The sequence below is a fragment of the Antechinus flavipes genome, chromosome 3 (assembly GCF_016432865.1).
Source record: "Antechinus flavipes isolate AdamAnt ecotype Samford, QLD, Australia chromosome 3, AdamAnt_v2, whole genome shotgun sequence".
Lineage (NCBI taxonomy): Eukaryota > Metazoa > Chordata > Mammalia > Dasyuromorphia > Dasyuridae > Antechinus > Antechinus flavipes.
In genome coordinates this window covers 530,981,173-530,992,069 of record NC_067400.1, presented here as the reverse complement: position 1 = coordinate 530,992,069, position 10,897 = coordinate 530,981,173, and positions in this window count along the sequence as shown.

Here is a 10,897-nt window from a genome sequence, read left to right as displayed (position 1 = left end):
TTTAATTTATTGTTTTGTTGATGCAGAAAATGCAGATTAAACTTGAAAGTATATCATATGCTTTTTTTTTTCCTAGAGAACTTTGTTACCATTTACCAGCATACAACTCTGGTAAAAATCAAAAAGAGTAGAAAATACTATGAATGATACTCCTCCCAAAAAATAAGAAAACATAAGAGACCTTGGAGATCATCTAGTCAAAAACTTCTTAAAATATGGATTGCAACTCCATATGGGGTCATGTAACTGGGTGTTGGGGTCATGAAAATATGATTTATTATCAGTAAATGTTTGATTTGTAGTCTATATATGTATATACCCAGTGTCATTTCTTTTGCAAAAAAGGGTTATAAGTAGAAAAAGTTTAAGAAGCCTGATAAGTTCAACTCTCTCATTTTACAGATGAGAAAACTGAAGCTTATAAAGTTGAAATTTGAATGCTAGAGAAATTGAGGCAAGATAGAGATTAGAGAATTTTTAATATTTTATTTGGATTTCTAAGAGGGAAAAATTTTTTGGGACCAAAGGATCCATTTTGGTCCCAGGGCTGAATCAGACTTTCCTCTCAAAGAATCCAGCAGCGAATGTGAGTTTCCCATGAAATAGATATACTTGGTTCTAAGTGACTGGGGTAGACTAAGGCAAAGGGATGGAGTCTGACCAGTGAGAGTGGGAATGGATCATCAGTCTGGTTCTGACAGGGTGGGGGGTGAGGACCATAAATTCTTGATAACTTAGGAGGAGTTAGGAGCCAGGAAGTCTGAACTTAGAAATAGAGGATTCCAATTAGGTATCTGAGATAGGACATCTGGAGTTTTATTTTTTGGAATGTCAGAGTGGCCAGCTACAGACCTAATTATCTCAGTCCTAATGAACAGAAAAGGGGGAATTGCAACCAGGGAAATTGAGGCAGAACAATTCAGGGAAACTGAGGCAGGACAATTTAGGGAAACTGAGGCAGGACAATAAAAGGGAACTGTAGTACAACAAAATGATTTGCCCAAAATTACACAAGAAATAACCAGCCAGATATAATTTGAATTCATGATCTCAGATTACAAATCCAGTATTCTTTCTATCACAGGACCTCATTGAAGATATCCCTATGGAAATATGAGAAAGAAATAGGCATGTTTTCACCAAGGATTCCCTACTACTATATCCTCCCAATCACATAGTCAATTAAAAAGTATAGAAAATGTAAGATCCTTTTATGTTCATTTTTTACTGTTAAACACACACACACACACACACACACACACACACACACACACATGCTAGTAAAGCCAAATGTAGCCTTCAAAGCTCTATTCCAACAAGGAATGTTCAATGTATATGTTGAAATCTGATAATTTCTTTATAGGTATAATTTTAGAGCTCATGCTCATCAATGAGCATGGTAATTTTGATTACCAGTCTCAATCAATCGTTAAAGGAGATATTAACCCAAAGATACTTATCACAGTCATAAAGAAGCCCTTGCTCAAAATCCAAAAGAAAACGGGATCCATTATAAAAGACATGCTGTTAATTGCATCACACCCTGGATGACTAAAGAGAAGGGGCGCGCTGTATTTTTTGTCATGAACTTCTTTAGTAATCTGGTGAAAGATATGGTGGCATCTTTTCAGAATAGTTTTTAAACACATAAAATGCAGTTATATTAATTATATTAATGTTTATTTAATTTTAATTATAATTTATATTAAATATATTGATAATTAATTTATCATTATCAATTTATCATTAATTTATCATTTTTATTTCTCATTAATTTATCATTTTATCATTATCATTAATTAATATTGGTGTTCATTATTATTTATTATTAATTATATAATTAAATGTATAAAATAAATAATTAAAATAATTCTATTAAAATACCACAGGTGAAGAATCTTTGCTTCTCACAAAATCTGGGCAATTCAACAGAGATTAGCTCATTAAACTAGAAAAACAAAAGGATGAAAAATGTACCTTTTGCCAACCATAACATGTAGTTGGATAAGCAGCCCATTCAAACAAACTTGTTAACAATTAGGAATTGCCCATTACTTCTCTATACACTCTTTGATTCATCCATATTAGAATTCCTGCTATTCCTTGCTCAGAATACTCTAGTGTTCATCTCCACCTCTTTTCTGATTCTTTTCTCCATAGATTTATAAAAGAGGAACAGATTGAGAGATGGTGGGCTTCCCCTCGATGAAGTACTTATCAACTACTTATATATAATGGGGATTCCCTTCTCGTACAGTCGGACTCAGAATCACTGAGGTCCTTTCACTCAAATTCAGAGAAGTTCAAAAGAAAGCCATAGTATCCAAGGGCAATGCTGAAGAGGAATTCTGGAGCTTGATGACTTACCATCTAGACCTCATTCCTTCTAGCATCCATTGAGAATCTGGGGAGGGGAGAGTACTTCATAAGGCCTCCAGAGACTAGTTCTGCAGATACCTGCATGAGCATTCCTTCACATGACCTGCCGAGCAGCATCCTCTGTGAAAACCACCCGACCTTCCTTTTAGGATAGCTGACTGTGCTTTGTGAAATGAGTCTCCGAATTGCAGGTCAGAGCCTGTTGCCAAGAAGGTCTGATTACACACAGCTTTGTGGAGGTTCATGATCCCCTGGTCCTCAATCTATGCTGTCTATCCTCAAGTTCACTCCTGGAAAATCAAGGATCCTGAGGCCCAGGGGTATCACTGCTTCTTTGGCAGCACAAATCAAATAGAGAGGTAGAAGGTGGGGAAGAGAATATCTTTTGAACAGACATACTGGACTCCAAGAACACTAAAGGACTTACATGTGTTACCTAGGCTACAATTAAAAATGAGAGCAGAAACCAAAACAGGAGACAATGGGCACGTCTTTATCCAGAGTATATGAGTGGTTACAGGTGCTTAGACAAAGGCTGGAGGATTTAATACCAAAAAATAGCAATCTTTCTGCATGCTTCTTTCCTTAACTATGATGAAGTCCCTCTGAAGTTAATTCTCTCTTATTCCACAAATCCATAAAGACCACTTCTATGCACACTGATCTCTCACTTCCTTGATTTCCTAGGATTCTATATTTTATTATCTTTGTTTTTATATCCCCCAAGCTTAGCACAATGCTTCACACATAGCAAAAATAACAAATGCTTTTCTTCCAACTATTACTTCAATTTTGTTGTTGTTCATTCATATCCGATTCTTTGTGACCCCATGTGGGATTTTCATCACAAAAATACGGGATTGGTTTGCCATTTCCTTCTCAAGCTCATTTTCAAATGAGGAAACTGAGGCAAAAAGGATTAAATTATTTCCCCAGGGTTACATACCTAGTGTCTGAGGCCAGACTAGAACTCAGGAAAATGAGCCTTCTAGATCCCATCCTTCAATTTAGCAGCAATATATATATATATAGCCTTATACCTGAAGGTCTTGGGCATGCAGGTCCCATCCTATGTGTTAAATTTTACTCCCTGACTAGACTGCAAGCTCCTCAAGGGCCAGGACACTGTGTTATAATAAAGATGGCCAAATTAATCCAGTGCTTTAAGGATATAAATTGCTTTATGTATAATATCCCTTAATTCACAGATGAGGTAAATATGGTTAAGAGAATTGGAATAATTTCCCCATGTTTATGCAAACAAATGGGCAAAAAAATAGCATCAAAGTACAGTGAGTTCTCATTTTACTTAAGTGAACTATTCCATGGACTTTCAGACTTCTATTTTAAAGCAATTGTTACAAATGTGAATTTTCCCTCAGATATGTGAAAGGGATGGACATAGAGAAAGAAGAAAGGAAGGAGGGGGACACAAGAAGGAGACTGGGTCAGTGAAGGGAGAGGCCAGTACAGTTCAAGCACACATGGAAACCAAGCCCATCCATGTGAAGGAACACAGACATATCAACCTACACATGAGTGTGGAAAGGACAAAGGTCTCCTCTCTAACCGGAGGTCTCAAAGTAGCCGGTCAGACATGCTTTCATTTAAAGGGTTTCTTTGGGGGAAGTTTTCTTTTCTTTTCTTTTTGAGGGGAGAGTGGTGAAGCCTTAGGAGGGAGGGAGGGAAGGAAAGAGAGAGAAAGGAAAAAGAGAGAGAGAGAGAGAGAGAGAGAGAGAGAGAGAAAGAGAGAAAAAGAGAGGGGGGAGGGAGGGAAGGAAGGAGAGAAGGAGGGAAGGAGGAAGACAGGGAGACAGGGAACATAGTACTACCCAATAAACATAGGTGTACTTTGGGGTTTTTTGGGATTATAAATTTCTTCCAGAATTCTTTATATAAAGTCAAATTTGCACAATGCAAATTTATAGAAAGTGAGTTCTTACAAGATATTAGAAAAAGCAACAAGCATGAAGTTAGAATGATGGGATGCAACATAAATATTGTATTAACATGATTTGACATGGTATGAGAGTGATGTGACATATGATGTCATACATCAATGACTTCAACGGGTAACATGAATGGCAGGTGATGTCATGCAAGTGGTGCTAACATATGATTGTGACTATCATGGGTGTCATTTGCTAACATACAGACTACAGGTTATCTACATTTGATATCAAAGGGTATGTGCTATCATGCAAGTGCCGTGGGATGACATGTTCACATTAATGACATGTGGAGTCTATCTGGCCAAAATATAGGGGAACAATGGGCTTAGAGAATGAGATATTAGGAAAAATATATAGCAATAGGTCAGAATAATGTGAAATGATATAAAAAACATAGTAACATAAAAATATGATAATGATAATGATACATAACATATGTCATGTGATGGTATGACATAACCAAATAAATGAATAAAGAGAGCAGAATACAAGGTATTAGAAAAAGCAGTGGGCATAGAGTAAGAATGATGTGATAATATAAATAACACATTAATATAACCTATTATAACAGGACATATGGCATGACATGATGCTGTATGAGACAGGACAGGTCAGGATATTATATCCTCCACAGGAATATTAAAAAAGAATCTCAGATTTCACTTATGGGGACCATCCTGTTATGGAAAAATCTACCACTATCATAGGTTATAGCCAGTCTATGATTTAGTGTCTAACTTATAATCAAGAGATGTATGAGATATAGAAAATTAAGCAAAATGGCCAAGGTCTCACAAATATTAGATAGGAGAGAGAGGGAGAGAGAGACAGCAAGATAGACAGAGACACAGACAGAGAGAGGCAGAGAGACAGAGAGAGACACAGACAGACAGATACAGGGACAGACAGACACAGATAGACAGACACAGACAAACACAGAGACACAGACAGACACAGAGACACAGACAGACAGACACAGAGACACAGACAGAGACAGACAGAGAGATATAGATAGACAGAGACACAGACACAGAGAGACACAGAGACACAGACAGAGAGAGGCAGAGAGACAGAGAGAGACACAGACAGAGAGATACATGGACAGACAGACACAGATAGACAGAGAGACACAGAGACAGACAGAGAGATATAGATAGACAGAGACACAGACAGAGAAACAAAGATACAGAGACACAGACAGAGACACAGACACAGAGAGACACAGACACAGACAGAGACACAGACAGACAGAAACAGACAGACAGAGACACAGACACAGAGAGACACAAAAAGACAGATAGAGACACAGACAGAGACACAGAGACAGACAGAGACATGGACACAGAGAGACACAGACACAGAGAGACACAGATGACAGAGAGAGAGAATTAGGACCCAGATCTTCAGACTCCAAATCCATCACTAAGACTCTATCTTTGGTCTCATGGAGCTTACAGTCTAGTTGACAGATGGTGCTAACACAAATGACTATAGTAAACAATATTATCTAAATGCAGTAGAGAAGTAGTATATGGGATCTGAAAGCATTTTGCCTCTAATATGGGATAGCAAGGAAAACTTTCTAGAGAAGGAGATATTGGAACTGGGTTTTGAGATACAGATAAAGAGTTTAGCAGACAAGGGTGAGAAGGGAGAAAATAATAAATGTAATATTTAAGGAACATCATTTAAGGAACTCAATGGAATATGATTTGGAATGAAAATCACAAACCAGAAGAATGGCAAGAAACTACAGATTTCCAGTCATGAGATTCTGGCCCCAATGAGAGACTGGAGAAATAAAATGCTAGAGGTAGAGAGAGAAAGAAATTTAAGGAACGTGATAATGGTAGACTAAGCAGGATTTGGAGACTGGCAAGAAATAGGAGATAAAAGAAAGGGAAAACAAATACAATTCTTTCAATTCAGCTCAAAAGCTTTGTTTTTAGAGGGTAAAAATACCATAGGAATCATAGGATTATTTTTCAAGATGCAAAAAAAAAAAAAAAAAAGCAGATGTAACAGTATATTGTTTACTCTTTCCTGATTCTTCATGATCGCTATGGAGGTTAAGTAATTTGCCCAGAGTGACATAGATAGTAATTGAGATTGGATTTGAATCCATCTAGCTGCCTCCATGACAGTACATACATTTCATTAAAAACTCTCTAATACTTTACTGATGAATCCACAACAAGGAGGTCAAAAGAGTCCAGATACAATCTCGAGCATATGATATCTTTGTAAAATAGAGAAGCATATCAGTCAATAGCAACACATTGGTCCAGAATACAAACTAACTTTCAAAACTTTATCAAAGAGAAAAAGGGAAGGTTATGGATAACATCGTCTCACAAACAGCAAAGAATGAGAAATGAGTTTGTAGAAAAATTGTCATGATACCCAGATAAGCCAAAGTATCCCAAGAGTTTTCATAAATGAAAGTGGAGGACAATAAACTGTGGAACAAATCTGTTGTGATACGGAGCCACCTGCCAGTGGCTGCTGGAGGTCTAACTCAGACCTGTAGAATAGATTTCTTCATGTGAGAAGATGATGATGATACAAGGAGACTGAGAGGCAGTTGTGTTTTCTGACCTCTCTCCTCTTCCCTCTTCCCTCCAATTTATTTCATTCCCAATCCACAAGGACCATCTACAAAGGCTGTTTTGCAACTCCTTCAAGTTTATGATTCACAGCTATGGAGACTCTTGGAGAATTGATCTGCCCCTTCACTTAGGCATGGTCCTTAACACAAATTTGTGCTATTTTCATCAGAAATGACAATGAAATCAACACATTTCAAGACTAACACATCAGTCCCTGTTGTGCTATATGAAGAAGGTGACGTGCCTCTGAAGATAAGAATAGTAATAAAGTTAAAACAAAGTATACACAGGGGGGAAAAATCATGTTGATAGTAATGGTTTTGAAAGCACTGAGTTGATTTTCTAAATACTTGAAAGACTGGGTGATTCTTGAACAACTTGAAAGAATCATGGATGTCAATATTATTCAAAAAAGCACAATCTCAAAGACACCATAATTACATATCTACTTTCCCATCTTTATAGATCTCTATAGGAATGATTGATACATACATTGAGAGAAACCTTGATGGAAATGTGAGAAGGGACAGACTTTTGAAAATGGTTTTCCACAGTATACAAAATCTTCAATGTTATATAATAGACTAAAATATGTAAATAAACAATAGGCTGGTTTCAGAAAGACCTGGACAAATTTACATGAATTGATGCTAAGTGAAGTGAGTAGAACCAAGAGAACATCATACATAACAACAAGATTATGTGATGATCAACTGTGATAGATTTGGCTCTTTTCAACAATGAGGTGATTCAAGTCAATTCCAAGAGACGTGTGATAGAGAGAGCCATCTGCATCCAGAGAGAGGATTATGAGGACTGAATGTACATCATAACATAGCATTTTCATCTTTTGTTTTTGTTGTTTGTTTGCTTTTTTCTTTCACATTTTTTTCTCTTTTGATCTGATTTTTCTTGTGCAGCATGATAAATGTGGGAATATGTTTAATCTCTATTGGATTGCTTGCTGTCTAGAGGCTGATCGGGAGGGAGAGAGAAAAATTTGAAACACAAGGTTTTTTTTTTTAATAACTTTTTATTGATAGAACCCATACCAGGGTAATTTTTTACAGCATTATCCCTTGCATTCACTTCTGTTCCGATTTTTCCCCTCCCTCCCTCCACCCCCTCCCCCAGATGGCAAGCAATCCTTTACATGTTGAATAGTTACAGTATATCCTAGATACAATACATGTATGGAGAACCGAACAGTTCTCTTGTTGCACAGGGAGAATTGAATTCAGAAGGTAGAAATAACCCGGGAAGAAAAACAGAAATGCAAGCAGTTTATATTCATTTCCCAGTGTTCTTTCTTTGGGTGTAGCTGCTTCTGTCCATCCTTGATCAATTGAAACTGAATTAGCTCTCTTTATCGAAGAGGTCCACTTCCATCAGAATACATCCTCAAACAGTATCGTTGTTGAGGTATACAATGATGTCCTGATTCTGCTTATTTCACTTAGCATCAGTTCATGTAAGTCTCGCCAGTCCTCTCTGTATTCATCCCGCTGGTCATTCCTTACAGAACAATAATATTCCATAACATTCATATACCACAATTTATTCAACCATTCTCCAATTGATGGGCATCCATTCATTTTCCAGCTTCTAGCCACTACAAACAGGGCTGCCACAAACATTTTGGCACATACAGGTCCCTTTCCTTCTTTAGTATCTCTTTGGGGTATAAGCCCAGTAGAAACACTGCTGGATCAAAGGGTATGCACAGTTTGATAACTTTTTGAGCATAATGGAACACAAGGTTTTATAAGGATGAATGTTGAAAACTATCTTTGTATATATTTTGAAAAAATAAAAACTATTATAATAAAAACATTTTAAAATGTAGATTTAGTCCTGTAAAAAATATCATGTCATTTCACATATGGTTTTATATAGGTCATGATATGTCATGTGTAGACCTTGTTGGAGGCAGATAATGTCATGGAATATGTGTTTTGTGCCATATTATTATGTGGATTATGTCATGTCATATGTATGAATTATATCATTTTATACAAAAATATGTTTGAATATATACACATATTATCATGTATAATCAGAGTATAGCGATAATACACACACACACATATATGTGTGTGTGTGTATACATATATATATATATATATATATATTATAATTCTGAATAAGATATTTACTTGTTGCCTTGAGAATCTAGGAAGCTAGAGCCTTAGAGATTTTAATCTCAGGGTTGAATTTTAGTGGAGGACTTGAAACACAAGATTTCTAAGAGTAGAGCAGACAAATAAAGAAGAGGAGTACCCCACAGGGATTATAGCTGGTCCTGTGCATGATAGAATAAGTTCTGAATGCTGGTTCATGTCTAGAATTTCCCTTCTTTCGTTGGAAGGGAGAGGGACCATGGGAATAGGAAAGGGGATAATTATTAGGGCTAATTCTGTGCATTAAAAAACAAACTCTGAGTGCTGGCTCACTTATGATAAGTGGCTACAATTTCTTTTCCTCCATTGGAGGGAAGGGAGACTATGTATATGGAATGTTACATATTTGTGAAACTGAGGGGTTTGGTTGTTTTTTGCTTTTGCCTGTCTTCATAGTAAAGGAAAAATCATCTCTTTAGAGATGAAAGATTAAAAAAGAACCTATCAATAAAAATAAAAACAAATAATAAAAAGTCAATTTTAAAAATTGACTTGAGAACCGAGGGAAAAAAGAGCAGAGATAGGAGCAATTGTCAAAGACCAGCCTTGCCAGCTGTAGAGCATGCTGACAACTGGCCCTCAGGCCAAATATTGCTTGCTGATGACTAGTTCTAAGTTTCTCCCTGTGGGATGGGAAAAATGAGTTTCTGGGCAGTTACTTTAAATCACAAATCTTATGATTTGCTGCAGCCTGGTCTTCCAAATGTAAAAGGTGGTCGCTGTAGAAACAGCATAGTCCCCAAGGGTATCTCTTTACACTTCCTGCTTTTGAGAATGTGCTGTATATTTAGCTACTGGACAATTAATTAGGAACCTGTGGTTCTGCAATATTCCAGTAAAGACTTGATGAGAATCAACAATCTGTAGCAAAATCAAGAAGGAATAATATTTATAAGATGCTTTACATTTGTAGGGTGCCTTTTGTTTTGCCAAACATTTTCTATATTTGTTATCTCACTTTTTGCAAGAAGCATTCACTGATAAATGACTTGAGGAAGGAGAAGTATAAGGATATATTGAGAAATAAAGGGGATGTAAAAACAAAAGATATCAATTAAAAAAATTTTTTAAAGTATTGATTAGTTATCTACCATGTGCAAGGAACAGCATTAGATGTTGAAATGAGTGAGATCGCCTAAAAAATGGTAAGGGAATAACAAACCTGAAAGAAATCTTAGAAATAACCTAAATCAATGCCCTATTTTTAAAGATGAGGGAACTATAGCAGAATATATTTTTGCTTGATCCCCCATTACTTTGATTTTGAATTTTTTGAAGGCCCTCCCTCCATCTCTCTCTTAGGGTCCCTCACTTCCTTCAAGGTTTAGCTCAGAGGCTTCTCATCATCCATGGGGAGTCTTTGCTAATATCAAGCTATTTAGGGAAATGTTTTGTCAAGATATTTCATTTCTTGACTGTCAGATTTTCTTTGATCTTTACACTTATTATAGTTTAATTTAATTTACAAACAATATATTCTAATTTTTAGAAAGGCAAGATTGCATAGTAGCTTAAAACAAATTTTAGAATTAGGAAGGCCAGGATTCAAATCCTAGCTGTTTTATATCTTGAATAAATCACTGAACCTCTTCAGTACCCCAGCAACTCTCTAAAACTATGTTATTGAGAATTTTTCATTTTTCATCAATAGAATGAGGTCTGGCTACAGAGTTCCCTAAATTTTTTTTATTTTTTATTTTTATTTTTTTGCTGAGGCAGTTGGGATTAAGTGACTTGCCAGGGTCACACAGCCAGGAAAATGTTAAGTGTCTGAGGT